The 21,086-nt window shown below is 40.1% G+C and overlaps 1 protein-coding gene and 2 non-coding genes across 6 annotated transcripts in view; 1 reads left to right on the plus strand and 2 right to left on the minus strand.

The window, feature by feature from the left end:
• The window catches only part of PASD1 (PAS domain containing repressor 1), a 104,875-nt gene that overhangs the window by 15,681 nt on the left and 68,108 nt on the right, over positions 1-21,086 (plus strand). For all 4 annotated transcript variants that reach the window (XM_058712905.1, XM_058712907.1, XM_058712908.1 and 1 more), the window contains one exon: positions 2,509-2,575. The gene's annotated coding sequence lies outside the window, so the exon portion shown is untranslated. The remainder of the gene's footprint in view (positions 1-2,508; positions 2,576-21,086) is intronic.
• LOC131503304 (U6 spliceosomal RNA) lies at positions 2,854-2,958 on the minus strand. Its single transcript, XR_009257400.1, has one exon. It is a non-coding gene; the product is annotated as a U6 spliceosomal RNA (small nuclear RNA).
• Positions 4,012-4,118, minus strand: LOC131503269 (U6 spliceosomal RNA). The gene has a single exon (XR_009257372.1). It is a non-coding gene; the product is annotated as a U6 spliceosomal RNA (small nuclear RNA).

The raw sequence follows: 21,086 nt of genomic DNA on the forward strand, positions 1-21,086 counted from the left end.
TTGATGTTCCCGTTTGATTCTTAGACTCTTCAACATTCCAACTACTTAATTTTTAGAGAATTCTTTTGACAGTTATGTAGCTCTTCTTTGAAATAGTAATAATTGTGATTTTCTGTAGTTCTTTTAGCTTTAAGGGCTGATAACAACAACAGCAGCAGTAGCAGTGACACTAACTGGCACAGTGCCTTGCCCATAGTGGATAACTATTTGGGACCTGAACAACTGAGCAAATAAATGGAAGCACTGGAAATCACTGTAGCCACCCTGATTTGCCCAGAAACTAGAAGTGTAGGACTCAGATTCCTGAAAACGCAATTCGTGCTCCCTTGGTAGCTTCCTATGTAGTCAAGTAGAATGGACCTTACCAAATATGGACTAAGAATGGCCTAAAATATTCCAATATAATCTGTAAGTAATACTTTCATGTTCTTGTCTCAAATTTGGTATTTCTGTAATTTTATGTATGTTAATATTCCAGTTTAGAAAGTTCTGCTGTGAAGTGTTCCAGTATCATATTCTTTGTTTTCTTTCACCAGTTGGCTGTTTTATCTTATTTTTATTAGAGAGAGAGAGAGAGAGAGAGAGAGAGAGAGAGAATCCCAAGCAGATCCCAAGCAGGTTCCATGAGTGTGGAGCCTGCCACGGGGTTCTATCCCATGACCCTGAGATCATGATCTGAGCTGAAATCAAGAGTTAGACTCTCAACTGACTGAGCCACCTAGGCGCCCCACCTATCAGATTCTTTTTTTTTTTTTTTAATTTTTTTTAACGTTTATTTATTTTTGAGACAGAGAGAGACAGAGCATGAACAGGGGAGGATCAGAGAGAGAGGGAGACACAGAATCCGAAACAGGCTCCAGGCTCTGAGCGGTCAGCACAGAGCCTGACGCAGGGCTCGAACTCATGGACCGTGAGATCATGATCTGAGCCGAAGTCAGACACTTAACCGACTGAGCCACCCAGGCGCCCCTATCAGATTCTTAATTAAAGGATTCACTAAGACCTCTTTCAATGGTTCACTTAAAATATACTTTTATGTAAAGAAAGGGCTCCACATATGAAGTCATCTCTCCTACTTTCTTTCCTACATATTTTTCTATATCCTTAGTCATTCTTTTCTTGAACTCTAGGGTCTCTGGAGAAAGAGCAAGCTCTTGCCACAATCCTCACCCAGCTGAATGTGATTTATTATTCACAGTTTTACAGGCTAGGTTCAGACAGCCATGAGTTGTTGAGAGGAACTAAACCTGTTCCCCCATGGAGGGGAGAGACTGGCAACACATGACTTTGATATAGTGCCAACTAGGGCAGGTGCCATCAGGGGTACTGGAGAGAGGATCAGAAAATCACTCTTGGAGAAGGTGCTTTGGGGAATGTGTCTTTGAAAGATAGATGCGGCTTCAATCAGTAAAGACACAGGGAAGGGCATTCCAGGAAGGGAGACTGTCGTTGAGCAAAGGGTGGGTGTCAGGCAATGAAGAGCGTGTGTCTGGGTAGTGGCAAGTACTTCCTGGCACTCAGAAGATGTAAACAGTGGTGTGGCTCATGGTTCCTTCAGTGCATGCTTTTAGCACTTCTACTCTGTGCCAGATGCTGGGGACAGGGAGGAGTGAGACCAGATTCTAGCCTTGTGCTCATACTCCAGTGTTGGGGGGGACCAACAAGAGCTCAAATAGCAATTAGGCTCCCTAGAAGGTGGCCAGTGCCCTGAGAGAGTAGTGGACAGTGAACTCCTTGGGGCTCATGGAGGAGGAATCTGAGAAGAACATGCATAAGAGAGCATTCTACATAATTCTGGGAAAATGATGTCTTTTTGGATCCAAACTTATATATCCAGATATCCAGATGCCTTCAAGCCTCATAAAGGCTGTGGAGTATGTTTGCCAAACATCAGAAACAGATTTCTATTTTTGGAACATACTGTTTGGCTGCAGTGTTGGTACTGCCCAAATGGTGCAAGGATTGTGTGTCCCTCAGAGAAGGTGGGAATACTGCTTGCTTAACATGAAGCAAGTCCATAACACCAGTTAGAAGAAATTCTTGAGCATCAACACTTCATTATCTATGAACCAAGTTAAGAATTACATGTAATTTTTTTTTTCTTAATTGTACACGAAGGAGAGTTTGCATAGAAACAAATCTTAATATCACCTCTAGAGGTCATATCAGGGTCACTGGACGAGATAGCATCAGAAAGCTCAGTCCCTTTGGTCAAGCAGGCTGCCATGGTGATTGAAGAGGGCTGGAATTAGGAGGAAGGAAATTCGACTATGTGGAAGCTGGAAGCAGTTTAAGAACCTTCTTGAGTGAGGAGCAATCCTACTTTCTCCACCCCAAAACATTGTTATGAGAATCATAACACTGTATGGAAAAGTCAGTTCTAACCTGGAAAGTCTTGGTGGTTGAAAAAGGGTCTCTGTATTTTAAATGTGCAGTTACATAATAATTGACTTCCCTTGTGTTGCTAGAAGGACTATTTTTGATCCAGAAACATTTCTTTCTTTGCAGGTCATCTGGATAGACCATCCACTGTCCACAAACAACATCCATCAGTTTCTTCACTTCTTGTTCTTGGGTAAGAAAACAGTTTTTATCTTTTAGACTTTTCTTTTTAGACTTACCTTTTATATTTTACTGTGCACTTGTAATCCAGTGGAAGTAAGAGTCCTCTGTGCTTTGAAACTGATTGGCAAGTCATAAGTGATTGGGAAAAATCTAAGTAATGAGTTGCATTTTTAAATAATAATAACACCTGAATTAATCAATAATTCATACAATCAAGACATGCTCAGTCAGGATTAAAGCACAGGTCAAGATGTAACATCATGTAATCACAGTGGATTCTTTTTTTGTTTTCATATGGAACGCTTCACGAATTTTCATGTCACCCTTGTACAGGGGACATGCTAATCTCTGTAATTGTTCCAGTTTTAGCATATGTGTTGCTGTAGTAAGCGCCACAGTCCAATTCTTAACACTAGTGAATTGAATGCATGTGAAATTGGATAGCACAAAAAAAATCTGTTTATAGATGTCCTTGATTTTCACCAGCTAAAGATTTAAACTCAACTCATATTTTATCTTAAGAGATTCTACTTGGTCACTCTAAATGTAGCACTCTACCTGTTTCCCTGAGAGAATTGTAAAGTGAAGTGAAGGAAAGAAAAGATATTTTTGGTTTTGATAAATTGTAGGTTTTAGATTGAGGGGTGTGTGTGTGTGTGTGTGTGTGTGTTCACACATACGCACATGCAAACTCAGTTGGAGAACAAATACAAACAGAACTGAACTTGAATGTTAATTTTTTTGCATCTGATTTTATATTTATATAGATATGTATATGATCATATTCTCTCATAAATGAAAACTCAACCTACATATTTTCCTTGCACTGTGTGATTATATAAAATAAAATGTAATATACATTTATTGCAATGAATGTAATTTGGTGTTTAGGTTCTCTGGGAACTTTGATACTTCTGTAATGAACAAGTGAACAGATATAGAAAGTCTGTTTATAAATCTTAGAATGTAACCATTATACTCATTCTCACTCATTTCTTTCAGAAGGGGTATTTCCCCAGGCATGCAGCTGGTTAGTTCCACAAATATATTTTCAAAAATTGCATGGAACTTACATGTCTCATATGCCAAATTGTTCATTTTATAAAAACATCCCAATAGAAACACAAATTGTCCTTTGGAGTCTTGAAATTCCACAATGGGAATATTTCCTTAGTATAGGAATTCCACTGTGGTGGTACACCTGGTGAACAGATTTTACCTTGTTTCTGGCTTCAAAATTATTTAGATGTTAGCGATTAAGGGCATATTAATTTGTGGCTCATACTGTTTGCATGAAAGAGAACATTTTCTTACATAGGTAATTCTGAGAGTGACACATTTGTAATGAATAATAATTGTGATTCTTGGTTTTTTCCTGTTAGAAGAATGTCTTTTCTGTTTTCCTTCTTTAAAATTTCAGCTTTATTGAAATATATTTGACCTATAAAAATTATGGAGTGCTTCATGAAGTTGGCTGTCATCCTTGCATAAGGGCCATGCCAATCTTCTCTGTATCATTTCAATTTTACTATGTGTGCAGCCAAAGTGAGCACTGCTTTCCACTCTTCTTTAAAAGAAAGGTTAGGTGTAAGCCCTTTATCCCTGGAGTTGTGCCCAGGTTTTTGGGCAGGCTGTGTTGGGGACATTTGGGGGAGAATTTCAGACTAAAACCCATGAACCAGCTAGAAATGACCTCTGTAGTTAACCACATTCATTTTCCCCTGGACCCTTCATAACAGTTTGGGGGGGATCCCAGACTGTTATTTATATCCCAGATATCATTCAACATTTATTGTTAAGTTTTCAAAGTTTCCTTTCTGTCATTTGTAAGCTAAAATGCATCTTGTCATTGAAGGTGCTTGAGGATGGAAAGTAAAGCAAACCAAAGACTCAGTGAAGTCATCTTGGCGATTCCCAGTGCTCCTAAAACCTATGAAAAGCCCTGAGATGTCTTGTAGTAAAAAAAATCAGTTTCACTATATTTAACTCAGTATTTTCCAAATGTACACAACCAAGTAACACTTCACTTTTGTATTTGCTTCATACTTATTAACATCCTTTGGTGTTGTATTCTGTGGGAGCAATGACCTTTAGGAAGGTCTGGGTTACTCATATTAGGCCATTTAACAGATGTGAGCAATGGCATCTGAGCCTTGTATTCTTGAACTCCCCAGGAATAAGATTTACTAGCCATCTCTGAGCAAGAAGATTAGTAGCAATTAATTGCAACTTCAAACTTCCTAGGACAACTGGCCATGAATGTTTGCATTGATTTAGGGTCCAGCAGGTTTGAAGGTAACAAAAACTCCTGTGGTATCTCTAGTAGGTTCAGAAACTGCGCTTTTAGGCTTAGCACTTTCTCTGCTTCAGAGATGATAGAAAAATATGACCAGCCCCCAAAACAAAGAATGACATTTGTTGGCACAGTCCCCTCTACTCTTAGGTGCTATTGCACAGGGATGACAGTTGCCAGAGATTTCTCCTCCTCTCCCTATGCATTGCATGGCTTAAAGAGGGTGGACTTTGGTAATCATGTCCATGTCCTTGGGAGAGGAAGTGTGGGGAACAGCATCACACCTGTGACAACAAAGAGTTTATTTCCCTCCCAAGGAAGCTTGGAGGATATGTTACTTCAGAGAAGAGTTAAAGAAAAGAGTTTCAGAATACATTATTTGATCTTTTTTTTCTTTTTGAAGAATCATCTGTTGAGCCATTAGGGTCACAGACTAAATCCAATTCCATGTTTCTGAGAACCCATCTTTTTCCATGGTAGAAAATTGAGTTTGCATGTGGTTTGACAAATTCACTTTTCTTTAAAGAAACAGTAAAAAATAATCTTCCCATTCTGCAAAAATTTTGAAATCCTTGGCATCAGGTTTCAGCTAGTTTTCTTTTCAATGAATATGATTGGAACTTTATTTAATATATAATTTTAAAAGGTCACTGTCTGTTTTTATAGCATATAAGGTAGATCTAACATGGATAGTTTCATAGCAAATATTTATTTTATGAGCCAGTAAAGGCTCATAATTAAAAACCTTGAAAGTTTGGGGTGCCTGAGTGGCTCAGTCAGGCATCCAACTCTTGATTTCAGTTCAGGTCGTGATCTCATGGAACTGAGATCGAGCCCCATCTTGGGATTCTCTGGATTCTTTCTTTCCCTCTCCCTCTGCTCCTCTGCCTGCACACACACACTTTCTCTCTCTCTCTCTCTCTCTCTCTCTCTGTCTTTCTCTCTGTCTCTCTGTCTCTCTATCAAAAAAAAAAAAAGAAACTTGAAAGTTCAACATAAGCCTCGTACTTAGGTGCGTTGTATCTTGGTCATTTTAATAAAATTTTTGAATTAGTGGAGTGACTAGATTAACCTTTAGTTTCTGTAAGTTCTAATATAATGTGCAATGAAATTTTATCTCTACATGACTAATAGTGAAGAGTAAAGTATTATGCAGATCTATAGAATCCAAGTCAAATGATAAGTTATTACTCAGCTTTTGTAAGGAGCAAAGGAATAACTCTGTAGGAACCCCACAAACCTCAGATGTTTTTGGGAAGGAGGCATACTGAAATAATCATGAGAGTAGCATGGGGATAATCTTGAATTGATTCTAAAATTTTACATAATAATTTGCAAAATCCAGTGTTTTAGCCAATATTAAAGCATGGTTACTTCATTTATTAATTTATTTACACATTCAGTAACAATTTTGGGGCAAAAATGAGGATGGGAGGTCAAGAGGAGATGTGCAGACAAGAAGGAGCTTCTCAGCAGCCCAGTTTAGGAACAAGAGTGGCAGCCTGGCAGCCTGGTAGCCTGACCTGTCTCCAAGAAGTGCCTGCTTATGGCCCTGCCTATCCCTATATTCCCAGGACCCAGATACAATCCCAGCGAACCTGGGTGCTGAGTCATGAAGCATGCAAAGTTGCTTCCTTGCACCGGAATTCAGGTATCTAGGACCTCTAGACATATGTGGCCATTATTCTGGGACTAGTGGTTCCTTGCACAGAAAAATAACGGAAAGGAGGAAGGAAGGAAGAAAGGAAAGGAAGGGAAGGGGAAGGAAGAGGAAAGAGAAGGGGAAGGGAAGAGAAAGGGAAGGGAAAGGAAAGAAAAGGAAAGTAAAGAAAAGAGAAAAGAAAGGGAGGAAGGAAGGGAAGGATCTAAGGTAGGGAGTGAGGAAGGGAGGGAGGGAGGAAGAAAAAAGAAGAAAGAAAGAAAAACAAAGAAAGAAAAAAGAAGGAAAGAAAGAACGAGCTTATCTTCTAGAGTCTTAGAGACTATACTTTAGTGCTTTACATTATTTTAATTGTTAGACATGATTATACACATTGATTTTCCTCAATGGAATGAAATTGAAGTTCTCTTGAAATATAATGGATCAAAATAGTTTTTTTTTGATAATGATTTGTTTTTTCTTCTGTAGGAGTTTCAGGTCTGCTTTCTCTGTGGCTCTAAGAATGATTGCCCAAGCTTCCACTAGCTAGGGAACTGTGAGCTTCACTATGGCAGAGCTCAGGAGGTTGCATTTATGAAAAAGTATGATTACTTTAACCCAGACGTTCCCTGCTACCTATAACATCAGATTCCAGCTTCTGTGCCTCTGTTCCTGTGTTCTCTCTGTGCCCCTAATCTCTGTTCCTTCTCCTCAGCTTCCAAAGCACTTTATGTGAATTTAAATTTCAGCAGTTTCAACCTTGTATTCTTAGTTATCTATTTACAAGTCCGATCTCTCAAAGAGCAGTCCATATCAACTTAATCTCTTTATCCCCCAGGGTCTGCCATAGAGTCCTCACTTTGAAAATGTCTAACAAATGTCTAATGAATAAATGGGATTTAACTTGTACACAGCCCTTCAGGAAAGATGTGTTGTCTGATGAGGGGAAGCATTCATTTACTTCCACAATTGAGTGTCTACCTTTTCCTAAGAGTTATATGGGAAAGAGAACCAGGATATTGGGATATAGGAGTTTCTCCTGTTGCCCTTCCCCATTAACACCTTCCTTATATTCCTTCCTTTACAGATAAACTATCAATTACACTTCGTGAGTTTCTCGTTCTTAATTTTTGGTAAATTCTTGGGTTGATTCTTTTACAAGTAAACCAATATTGGAATACAGGGGCTAAGTGATGGAAAAGGGGAGAGAAAAAGAACAGGGTAGAGGAAGAATGTGTCCATTGACTAAGCCTGGAAGGAGAGGCAATGCACAGCCAGCTCTGTTAGCTCAGTTTTCTGCAGTATCAACGAGTAGTTGGCATAGATAGGACAGAGTTACGATGTGTGAAGGATAGACAGAGAAACTTTTCTGTGTAAATAGCTGACTAGGAGATTTCTCAACAATGTGTTCTTGGGTCTTGAGTGAATCTAAGAGTATTAGCCTTGGTTTGATGCCATCATCCAGTTGGATAATGACAGCAAAAAAACATGCAAGGGGGCTTTGGGAGAACTCTTGAGTGGGAAAGAGGTGTAGCAGAGCTTGGAACCCATCATCTCCAACCACTGGAGGGAGCCGAGGGAGGAAGGAGTCGATGGAATGCACTGCAAGATTCTTGCTGTTTACAAAGACTGAGTTCTGCTGCACTTCAGCCTTGATGCTGTCTAGAGTCTTGAAGTTCACCAGGCTGTCACTCTTTGCTATAGACCAGAGATTCTCAAACACTCAAATCTTGTGTCTCACAAATCACTGTCAAGGGACTGGGCTCTCACCTAGATAGAAACCAAACTCCCCTATGTTTTTCAGCAAAGGACATTGATGTGTTTAGACAGTTTGTCAGCATATTTATGATTTTTGGTGAGTTTCAAGGACATGATCATTTGCAGAAAGGTATTGGACATAAATGTGATTGCTACATAACTTCAAAGTAATTTGTTGATAGGCTGGGAAACCAAAATTAGGAGAAACATGAGATGTTCGTGATTACTCCTAGTTGGCTAGAAGGTCATGGGTGGAGGATGGAGTGGGGGAGGGTGGGAGGAGGGTAGGTGGGAGATGGCATGTGACATTTGCAGATGGGCAAGAGTGTTGAAAGAGGGCCCATGCCAAGTCCCTAAGAGGCAGTGCATTAGTGAATGAATGCTCAGGCACTGCCACTGTCAGGGTGGTCTTGGAAAAGTTAGCTAACCTATCCAGACTCCATTTTCCTCATGTGTAAAATGGGGAAGATAATAATAGAGCCTTGGATGTAGCAAGTGTTTAACAAATGTCACCTAATATTACTGTGTTTAACTTTTTTGAAAAATTTTCGGTTGTCGTACTACTATAAAGCTAAATTCAGTAGATATGGCTGAGTCTGGGCCCCATCCCAAAGGAACTTTATTGCTTAAATATAAAAATAACATTGTAAGGAGGTTGTTTTCATCTTCTGGGAACTCTTATAGCAAGAGGCCTGAAGACAGATTCTCAGCAAGTTCCATCCCAGTCTGTGATTTCAAAGAGAAGAGATAGAAACAAATTCTTGGTAATTAAATTGAAAAGTTTGCAATATTTTTGAGTTCTGTGTGTTCCTTGGGAATTCAGACTGTCTTAACATGATGACATCCTTTTATAATTGAGGGGTTATAACTATTGGTCTAAATGCCTCTTCCTTTATTGACTGTCAACTACACGAGGGCAGAGACTGTACCATCCTTGTCCCTGGACTCCCACGTTCAGCATTGCCAAGGCTGGCACAAAGTAGGCACTCCATGAATGCAAATAAGTGCAGTGCTTTAGCTTTTCAAGTTAAGGTGTTTTGTCTATCCGAGTCCTAAAAGAATTCAGACTAAGTCTAAGGGAAATCAAAGGAAGATCTAAAAGAGATAGGATAAAAATCTACTGGTGCTTCCCTGTTAGTTCTTGCTAGATTTAAAAAAAAATGTCATTTAGGAGAATATTATACATTTCATGGATTATTAGAAAATCAAGGTTGGTGTAGAGTGGCATATATAGAAATGTAGGGATTATGAGCAATAGTTTTAAAAGTACAAACTTTATAAGATGACTAAGTTTGGAGATATAATATACAGTAATGTCAGTGTCGTTAAGAGTGCTGCATTTTATACTTGAAATTTGCTGAGAGTAGATCTTAAGTGTTCTCACCACACAAAAACGATAATTAGGTGAGTTGATAAATGTGTTAATTAACTTGATCGTGGTAATCATTTCACGGTGTATGATGTATATCAGGTCATCATTTTGTGCACTTTAAGTCAAACTAATGTTGAATTTGAGTGGAGATAACCCTGGACAATTAAAGAAGGTGTGGAACAGAACTTTAGCCATTAGATATGAGAGACTTGGAATCCGTTTATCTTGTTTAAATGCTTCCATAGGCCATTACCCATCCTCTGACCCTTTGAAATAGCCTAAAACATGATAGGGTTGGTAAACCGTATACAAAATTTGCTTTGGACATTGACCAGGCTGTATTTCTCTGAAAACATTTCTGCTCTAAAATCCTAGGACTCTTAAGGACCACATCCTTTTGATTTTTGGCATTCTAAATTCCCATTTCCTTTCTTCTATCATCTGGGTGTATAGGACCATATTCTGCCATTGTGAACTTTGCAAAGAGAAAGGAGAGCTGTGAAGGTGAAGCAGTTGGCACTAGCTCTCTCACAAGAGGTAACATGAATTCTCTCTATCATCTTTTGTGCTTATATACATTTAATTGGATTAAACAAATATCCAGTAATTTGTACATATAGAGAATAGAAAATCTGCCCTGAGGAAGCTTACGTTCTAATGCACACAGGGCACAATGTATGTGTGTATGTATGTGTGTATGTATGTATGTGTTTTTATTTATTTATTTTTAAGAGAGACAGAGATAGCACGAGGGAGGAAAGGGCAGAGAGAGAGGGAGACACAGAATCTGAAGCAGGCTGCAGGCTCCAAGCTGTCAATATAGAGCCCGATGCAGGGCTTGAACCCATGAACCATGAGATCATGACCTGAGCCGAAGTTGGATGCTTAACTCACTGAGCCACGCAGGCACCCTGGCACAGTTTATATAGGGGTCTTTGAAGGAAAGACTTAGAGGGAAATCTGGGAAGACTTCTGGGCAACAGTGGCCGAAGGATGGAAGGCAGTCTAGTGTAGTTTTTATTTTTTTTATTTTTTGTTTTAATATTTTTATTGTTTTAAATTTATTTGAGAGAGAGAGACAGAGACAGAGACAGAGAGTGTGCGGGGAAGGGGAAGAGAGAGAAGGAGAGAGAGAATCTCAAGCAGGCTCTGCGCTGTCAGCTCAGAGCCTGATGTGGGGCTAAGACTCATGAACTGTGAGATCATGACCTGAAAGGAAATCAGGAGGTGAACACTTAACCAGCTGAGCCACCCAGGCACCCCTAAGTATAGTTTTTAACTCCCAACAACAGACTCCTTATATTCAAATCTCAGATGGATCACCTGCCACCCTACTGTGCCTCAGTTTCCTGAGAAACTGAGATGACAACATCAGAGTCTACCTCATAGAGCTGATGTGAGAATTGAATAAGTTACTTGTTGGAGAGATCAGGGCCACTTTGTAAGTCTGGGATAGTGGGAGATCAAAGGGAGAACTTCAGGAAGAGAGGCAAGATTAGGTTGGTGTATTGGATTGTATCGGCCGCTACGTGAGGATGGACCAAAGCAGAGTAAGAGTGGAGACCGATGAGAACAGGGTGGTTGCAGGAACTGAACTGAAGGGCCTGAGTCTGAGAGGTCTGACATGGAGGAAAGGCGGGAGCAGGCAAATGTGAGCCACAGTGCAGAGGTGGGCTCCAGAGTCAGGCCATGGATGCTGATCAGATGGGCCCAAACGAGAGCAGGCAAGGAAGAGGGAGGTATGAAAGGTAATAACTTGACAACTTTTGTTTGTAGGAATAGAGTGTTGATGCTCATGCTTGAGGAGTTTTGATATATAACTGGGTAAAGATGAAGAATTTGACTTTATACTCCTTTTAGATGGTTGTTTTACAATATGGTAGAAACTTAATTCTGGAGAACTTCTGTTGTTGAAACCAAGGGGAATAAATGTTGAGTTTTCTTCATAAATAAGGAAAGGAAAAGAACAAACATTAAATGCCTCCCTGTTGCTGATCACCCAAATTCTTGCATAGCCTTGGGATTCTGAATGGGACAGGCTTGTGGAAGGGACATTCAGTTTGATCCCTGACTAGGAAGCAGGTTACTTAGGGGCTTCATGTATAACCCAGGCAAAGGTGGGAGACAAGATGTAGAAGATTGCACCTGAGTGGGTAGCTAGATAGCTCAGAAGTTTCCCATTTATTCATATGCTGTCGTCCATATCAATTGGGCTTCCAAAATAGTTTAGAGATCTGTCAGAGTAATCATCTGAGTTTAATAACAGAGAAAGAAAGTGGGTAGTGGAACAAGACAGGGCAAACTCATTTTCCCTGAGGTTTGAAAAGAAGTACAGAGGAGATGATGAAACCAATGTTTACAGACTGATTCAAATCCCAGTTCTGTCAGGTACTAGCTATGTAACCTCAGACAAGTTATTTAAACCCTAATTGAAAAAAATTTTTCCAGTATTATTGACTCATATGGAATTTAAGAAACAAAACAAAGGGGAAAAAAAACCCAAAATGGATTCTTAAATACAGAGAACAAACTGATGGTTGCCAGAGGAGAGTAGGGGGATGTGAAATAGATAAAGGGGATCAAGACTACACTTATCTTGATGAGCACCGAGAAATGTATAGAATTATTGAATCATTATATTGTACAACTGATGCTAATAGAATTTCAATAAAAAACAATGGAGAGAACTTGGTCATTAGATAAAAAAAAAGTTTTATTGAGATATAATTGACACATAACCGTGTTTAAGTTTAAGGTGCACAACATAATGATTTATGTATGTATTGCAAAATGATTACCACAATAAGTTAACATCCATCACATTACATAGTCAGTTTTTTTCTTTGTACTGACAACTTTTAATATATACTCTCATTGCACCTTTTAAATATACAATACAGTATTGTTAACTTTAGCCACCAGGCTGTAAATTACACCTCCAGAGCTCATTTATTTTATAACTGGAAGTTTGTACCTTTTGACCATCTTCTCCCATATCCCCCACCCCCATCCACCACCTATAGCAACCACCAATCTGTTCTCTGTTGCTATGTGGTATATATTTTTAAGATTCCACATGTAAGTGAGATCATACACTATTTGTCTTTCTCTGTCTTTTTAAATTTTTAAAAACTATTTTTGAGAGAGAGGGAGAGAGTGAGAGAGAATGCAAGCAGGGGGTGGGGGGCAGAAAGAGAGGGAGACAGAATCTGAGGCAGGCTCCAGGTTCTGAGCTGTCAGCACAGAGCTCTATGTGGGGCTCAAACTCATGAACCGTGGGATCATGACCTGAGCCAAAGTCAGAAGCTTAACCGACTGAGCCACCCAGGCGCCCCTCTCTGTCTCAATTCATTTAGCATAATGCTCTCAAGTTCCATCTATGTTGTTGCAAGTGGCAGAATGTCCCTCCTTTTTATGACTTGTTGGTATTCCATGTGAGAAATGGAAGTAATAGCACCTGTTACATGGTGCTATTGTGAGGATTAAATGGTAGTTTTTGCAATACACAGAACCTAGCATGTATGTACTAAATTCCATAAATCTTGGTGATTATGGCTCCATCTCTGCTGCCACTGTCCCACTGCAAGTCTTCAACGTCTACCGGCTGAACTCCTCAGGTCTTCTAACCCCATGCTTCTCAAAGGTTAGTGTGTGTAGGCATTACCAGAGGTCTTGTAGCATGAGGATTCTGATTCAGCAGATCTGGAGCAGCTTGAGAATTTGCTTTCAGGCAAGACCAACCATGCTGGGGGCGGGGCACACTTTAAAATGCAGAAGTCTAATTGGCATCCCTTCTTTCAGCCTCAACTTCTTTGTAATCATCTAACTCATTCCCAGGGTGATCTTCGTAAAATACCAATGTCGATTATGTCTTTACAAAATATCAATTCAAGTAATAGCACTTCCAAGTGTTCCCACAGGATACTAGGGTAGATCAAATTCATACTTCTCCTCAGCCTAATACTCAAAACTCTTTGCTTCTGGCCCCAACTACTTTCCTAGTGTTCTTGGTTTCAGTTACACTGTGTTGCTTACTGAGCAAGCCTGGCACTTTATTTTTGGTTTCGTTTTGCATTTTTTTTATTGTGGTAGTAGAATACACATAACATAAAATTTATCATTTTAACCATTTTTAAAGCATGCAGCCGAGTGGTGTTAAATGCATTTTATATTGCTGTGCAGCTATCGCCACTCTCCATCTCCACAGCCTTTCCATCATCCCCAAATGAAACTCTGTACCTGTTAAACAGTATCTCCCATTTCTCCTCCCTCCAGCCCCTGGTAACCACCATTTTGCTTTCTGTTTCTTATCATACTTTGCTGTCCATTATTTCAGTGAATCTTCACAACAGCCCTGTAAAGTGGTGCTATTATTATTCCCATTTTGTAGATGAGGAAACTGGGGCCCAGAAAGGTCAAGGTAATTTGCCTGGGTTCACATGCTAGGCATCAGTAAGAACAGTTTGATGTCAATATACCATGATGTTTCACCTTGGTACCTTTACTCAGACTCTGTTTTCTGCCTGTGATGTCCTCTCCTCTCCATTTAGCAGTTAAGGTCTTTTGGATCCATTGCATAATTGTCTCAGATGCCTTCTGTGAAACTTCTAGCCCAGTAGTGATAATTCCCTTGCCTTCAATCCATGGATTTATGTAGATGTCAGTCTTTCCCATAAACCTGTGCACTGCCAAGGTATAGTGGGCACAGGGATTGAATGAATTGCTGAAATTTCAGAAATGGCAGGACCATGGAAAGGTTTTATAGAACATCAAGAAACTTAATTGGAATAAGATTAGAAATTTAATGGATTGTTGATTTCTTTCAGGAACATGTTTAGTTTTTCCAGCACCATATAAAAACTGGAAATATCTTGCAGGAATGTTGAAGAATGTACAAAACTTTTGCTTCTTAGTATTGCCTCAGACTAAGAGAACATACAGAATTCGTAAAACTGTAAAACCAATAAGAGATACACTTGTACTAGGAGGTTGGAAGATGGCGGCGTGGGAGGACGCTGGGCTCACCGTGCGTCCTGCTGATCACTTAGATTCCACCTACGCCTGCCTAAATAACCCAGAAAACCGCCAGAGGATTAGCAGAATGGAGTCTCTGGAGCCAAGCACAGACGAGAGGCCCACGGAAGAGGGTAGGAAGGGCGGCGAGGCGGTGCGCGCTCCACGGACTGGCAGGAGGGAGCCGGGGCGGAGGGGCAGCCTGCCGGCCAAGCAGAGCCCCCGAGTCTGGCTGGCAAGAGCGGAGGGGCCTGACGGAGTGTGTTCCCACAGCAAGCGCGACTTAGCGTCTGGGAGGTCATAAGTTAACAGCTCTGCTCGGAAAGCGGGAAGGCTGGAGGACAAAGGGAGGGAGAGTTGCTGAGCCCCCAGATGACAGAGCTCAGCTTAGCGGGGAACAAACGCACTCGCCAGCGCCATCTCCCTCGCCCATCCCCCAGCCAGAATCCCAAAGGGAACCAGTTCCTATCAGGGAACTTGCTTGCACTGCACAAACACCCAACTCTGTGCTTCTGCGGAGCCAAACCTCTGGCAGCGGATCTGACTCCCTCCCGCTGCCACAGGGCCCCTCCCGAAGTGGATCACCTAAGGAGAAGCGAGCTAAGCCTGCCCCTCCTGCCCCCGTGCACCTTGCCTACGCACCCCAGCTAATACGCCAGATCCCCAGCACCACAAGCCTGGCAGTGTGCAAGTAGCCCAGACGGGCCACGCCACCCCACAGTGAATCCCGCCCCTAGGAGAGGGGAAGAGAAGGCACACACCAGTCTGACTGTGGCCCCAGCGGTGGGCTGGGGGCAGACATCAGGTCGGACTGCAGCCCCGCCCACCAACTCCAGTTATACACCACAACACAGGGGTAGTGCCCTGCAGGTCCTCACCACTCCAGGGACTATCCAAAATGACCAAACGGAAGAATTCCCCTCAGAAGAATCTCCAGGAAATAACAACAGCTAATGAACTGATCAAAAAGGATTTAAATAATATAACAGAAAGTGAATTTAGAATAATAGTCATAAAATTAATCCCTGGGCTTGAAAACAGTATAGAGGACAGCAGGGAATCTCTTGCCACAGAGATCAAGGGACTAAGGAACAGTCACGAGGAGCTGAAAAGCGCTTTAAACGAAATGCAAAACAAAATGGAAACCACGACGGCTCGGATTGAAGAGGCAGAAGAGAGAATAGGTGAACTAGAAGATAAAGTTATGGAAAAAGAGGAAGCTGAGAGAAAAAGAGATAAAAAAATCCAGGAGTATGAGGGGAAAATTAGAGAACTAAGGGATACACTAAAAAGAAATAATATACGCATAATTGGTATCCCAGAGGAGGAAGAGAGAGGGAAAGGTGCTGAAGGGGTACTTGAAGAAATTATAGCTGAGAACTTCCCTGAACTGGGGAAGGAAAAAGGCATTGAAATCCAAGAGGCACAGAGAACTCCCTTCAGACGTAACTTGAATCGATCTTCTGCACGACATATCATAGTGAAACTGGCAAAATACAAGGATAAAGAGAAAATTCTGAAAGCAGCAAGGGATAAACGTGCCCTCACATATAAAGGGAGACCTATAAGACTCGTGACTGATCTCTCTTTTGAAACTTGGCAGGCCAGAAAGGATTGGCACGATATTCAGTGTGCTAAACAGAAAAAATATGCAGCCGAGAATCCTTTATCCAGCAAGTCTGTCATTTAGAATAGAAGGAGAGATAAAGGTCTTCCCAAACAAACAAAAACTGAAGGAATTTGTCACCACGAAACCAGCCCTACAAGAGATCCTGAGGGAGATCCTGTGAGACAAAGTACCAGAGACATCACTACAAGCATAAAACATACAGACATGACAATGACTCTAAACCCGTATCTTTCTATAATAACACTGAATGTAAATGGATTAAATGCGCCAACCAAAAGACATAGGGTATCAGAATGGATAAAAACACAAGACCCAACTATTTGCTGTCTACAGGAGACTCATTTTAGATCTGAGGACACCTTTAGATTGAGAGTGAGGGGATGGAGAACTATTTGTCATGCTACTGGAAGCCAAAAGAAAGCTGGAGTAGCCATACTTATATCAGACAAACTAGACTTTAAATTAAAGGCTGTAACAAGAGATGAAGAAGGGCATTATATAATAATTACAGGGTCTATCCATCAGGAAGAGCTAACAATTATAAATGTCTATGCGCCGAATACCGGAGCCCCCAAATATATAAAACAATTACTCACAAACATAAGCAACCTTATTGATAAGAATGTGGTAATTGCAGGGGACTTTAACACCCCACTTACAGAAATGGATAGATCATCTAGACACACGGTCAATAACGAAACAAGGGCCCTGAATGATACATTGGATCAGATGGACTTGACAGATCTATTTAGAACTCTGCATCCCAAAGCAACAGAATATACTTTCTTCTCGAGTGCACACGGAACATTCTCCAAGATAGATCATATACTGGGTCACAAAACAGCCCTTCATAAGTTCACAAGAATTGAAATTATACCATGCATACTTTCAGACCACAATGCTATGAAGCTTGAAATCAACCACAGGAAAAAGTCTGGAAAACCTCCAAAAGCATGGAGGTTAAAGAACACCTTACTAAAGAATGAGTGGGTCAACCAGGCAATTAGCGAAGAAATTAACAAATATATGGAAACAAACGAAAATGAAAAAACAACACTCCAAACGCTTTGCGACGCAGTGAAGGCAGTCCTGAGAGGAAAATACATTGCAATCCAGGCCTATCTCAAGAAACAAGAAAAATCCCAAATACAAAATCTGACAGCACACCTAAAGGAAATGGAAGCAGAACAGCAAAGGCAGCCTAAACCCAGCAGAAGAAGAGAAATAATAAAGATCAGAGCAGAAATAAACAGTATAGAATCTAAAAAAACTGTAGAGCAGATCAACGAAACCAAGAGTTGGTTTTTTGAAAAAATAAACAAAATTGACAAACCTCTAGCCAGGCTTCTCAAAAAGAAAAGGGAGAAGACCCAAATAGATAAAATCATGAATGAAAATGGGATTATTACAACCAATCCCTCAGAGATACAAACAATTATCAGGGAATACTATGAAAAATTATATGCCAACAAATTGGACAACCTGGAAGAAATGGACACATTCCTAAACACCCACACTCTTCCAAAACTCAATCAGAAGGAAAGAGAAAGCTTGAACAGACCCATAACCAGCGAAGAAATTGAATCGGTTATCAAAAATCTCCCAACAAATAAGAGTCCAAGACCAGATGGCTTCCCAGGGGAGCTCTACCAGATGTTTAAAGCAGAGATGATACCTATCCTTCTCAAGCTATTCCAAGAAATAGAAAGGGAAGGAAAACTTCCAGACTCGTTCTATGAAGCCAGTATTACTTTGATTCCTAAACCAGAGACCCAGTAAAAAAAGAGAACTACAGGTCAATATCCCTGATGAATATGGATGCAAAAATTCTCAATAAGATACTAGCAAATCGAATTCAACAGCATATAAAACGAATTATTCACCATGATCAAGTGGGATTCATTCCTGGGATGCAGGGCTGGTTCAACATTCGCAAATCGATCAACGTGATACATCACATTAATAAAAAAAAAAGAGAAGAACCATATGATCCTGTCAATCGATGCAGAAAAGGCCTTTGACAAAATCCAGCACCCTTTCTTAATGAAAACCCTTGAGAAAGTCGGGAGAGAAGGAACATACTTAAACATCATAAAAGCCACTTATGAAAATCCCACAGCTAACATCATCCTCAGTGGCGAAAAACTGAGAGCTTTTTCCCTGAGATCAGGAACATGACATGGATGCCCACTCTCACCGCTGTTGTTTAATATAGTGTTGGAAGTTCTAGCATCAGCAATCAGACAACAAAAGGAAATCAAAGGCATCCAAATTGGCAAAGATGAAGTCAACCTTTCGCTTTTTGCAGATGACATGATATTATACATGGAAAATCCGATAGACTCCACCAAAAGTCTGCTAGAACTGATACATGAATTCAGCAAAGTTGCAGGATACAAAATCAATGTACAGAAATCAGTTGCATTCTTATACACTAACAATGAAGCAACAGAAAGACAAATAAAGAAACTGATCCCATTCACAATTGCACCAAGAAGCATACAATACCTAGGAATAAATCTAACCAAAGATGTAAAAGATCTGTATGCTGAAAACTATAGAAAGCTTATGAAGGTAATTGAAGAAGATATAAAGAAATGGAAAGACATTCCCTGCTCATGAATTGGAAGGATAAATATTGTCAAAATGTCAATAGTACCCAAAGCTATCTACACATTCAATGCAATCCCAATCAAAATTGCACCAACATTCTTCTCGAAACTAGAACAAGCCATCCTAAAATTCATATGGAACCACAAAAGGCCCCGAATAGCCAAAGTAATTTTGAAGAAGAAGACCAAAGCAGGATGCATCACAATCCCAGACTTTAGCCTCTACTACAAAGCTGTCATCATCAAGACAGCATTGTATTGGCACAAAAACAGACACATAGACCAATGGAATAGAATAGAAACCCCAGAACTAGACCCACAAACGTATTGCCAACTCATTTTTGACAAAGCAGCAAAGAACATCCAATGGAAAAAAGACAGTCTCTTTAACAAATGGTGCTGGGAGAACTGGACAGCAACATGCAGAAGGTTGAAACTAGACCACTTTCTGACACCATTCACAAAAATAAACTCAAAATGGATAAAGGACCTGAATGTGAGACAGGAAACCATCAAAACCCTAGAGGAGAAAGCAGGAAAAGACCTCTCTGACCTCAGCCGTAGCAATCTCTTACTCGACACATCCCCAAAGGCAAGGGAATTAGTAGCAAAAATGAATTACTGGGACCTTATGAAGATAAAAAGCTTCTGCACAGCAAAAGAAACAACAAAACTAAAAGGCAACCAACGGAATGGGAAAAGATATTTGCAAATGACATATCAGACAAAGGGCTAGTCTCCAAAATCTATAAAGAGCTCACCAAACTCCACACCCGAAAAACAAATAACCCAGTGAAGAAATGGGCAGAAAACATGAATAGACACTTCTCTAAAGAAGACATCCGGATGGCCAACAGGCACATGAAAAGATGTTCAACGTCGCTCCTTATCAGGGAAATACAAATCAAAACCACACTCAGATATCACCTCACGCCAGTCAGAGTGGCCAAAATGAAGAAATCAGGAGACTATAGATGCTGGAGAGGATGTGGAAAAACAGGAAACCTCTTGCACTGTTGGTGGGAATGCAAATTGGTGCAGCCGCTCTGGAAAGCAGTGTGGAGGTTCCTCAGAAAATTAAAAATAGACCTACCCTATGACCCAGCAATAGCACTGCTAGGAACTTACCCAAGGGATACAGGAGTACTGATGCATAGGGGCACTTGTACCCCAATGTTTATAGCAGCACTCTCAACAATAGCCAAATTATGGAAAGAGCCTAAATGTCCATCAACTGATGAATGGATAAAGAAATTGTGGTTTATATACACAATGGAATACTACGTGGCAATGAGAAAAAATGAAATATGGCCTTTTGTAGCAACGTGGATGGAACTGGAGAGTGTGATGCTAAGTGAAATAAGCCATACAGAGAAAGACAGATACCATATGGTTTCACTCTTATGTGGATCCTGAGAAACTTAACAGAAACCCATGGGGGAGGGGAAGGGAAAAAAAAAAAAAAAAGAGGTTAGAGTGGGAGAGAGCCAAAGCATAAGAGACTGTTAAAAACTGAAAACAAACTGAGGGTTGATGGTGGGTGGGAGGGAGGGCAGGGTGGGTGATGGGTATTGAGGAGGGCACCTTTTGGGATGAGCACTGGGTGTTGTATGGAAACCAATTTGACAGTAAATTTCATATATTAAAAAATAAATAAATAAATAAATTAATTAATTTAAAAAAATTATATATATATATTGAATGATATCAAATGAGTTTTCTGCATCGACCAAGATGATCTTATTCATTTTTTTCTTTTTGTCTGATATGTTGAATTATATTTTTCTAATACGAAATTATCTTAGTATTTCTAGAATTAGCCCAAATTTTAAAATACTCTCTTTGTTTGGGTTTGATAAGTATTTTTCTTCTTTATCATAAATAAAATTAGCTTATAAAATATCCCCTTTTGATGCTGCCTTTTTCTGGCTTGGTATAAAGAAGTACTAGGATTATAAAATGAGTTGGATGAGTGACTTTTCTGTCTGTTTTCTGGAATAATTTGCATGAAATATGAGATACCCATTATTTAAGTGTTTATAAGTGTCAGTTTGTGAAACCATTGGGACTGTTTGTTTGTATTAGGTTAGATTGTTTTTCTGTGGATAGATTTTTAATTATTACATTAATTTCTTTACATTTATATGATTTCTTCACATTTTCTTTGTATTATTAAATAGGTTTAATAGGTGAAAATACATTTT

The sequence above is a fragment of the Neofelis nebulosa genome, chromosome X (genome assembly GCF_028018385.1).
Source record: "Neofelis nebulosa isolate mNeoNeb1 chromosome X, mNeoNeb1.pri, whole genome shotgun sequence".
Classification (NCBI taxonomy): domain Eukaryota; kingdom Metazoa; phylum Chordata; class Mammalia; order Carnivora; family Felidae; genus Neofelis; species Neofelis nebulosa.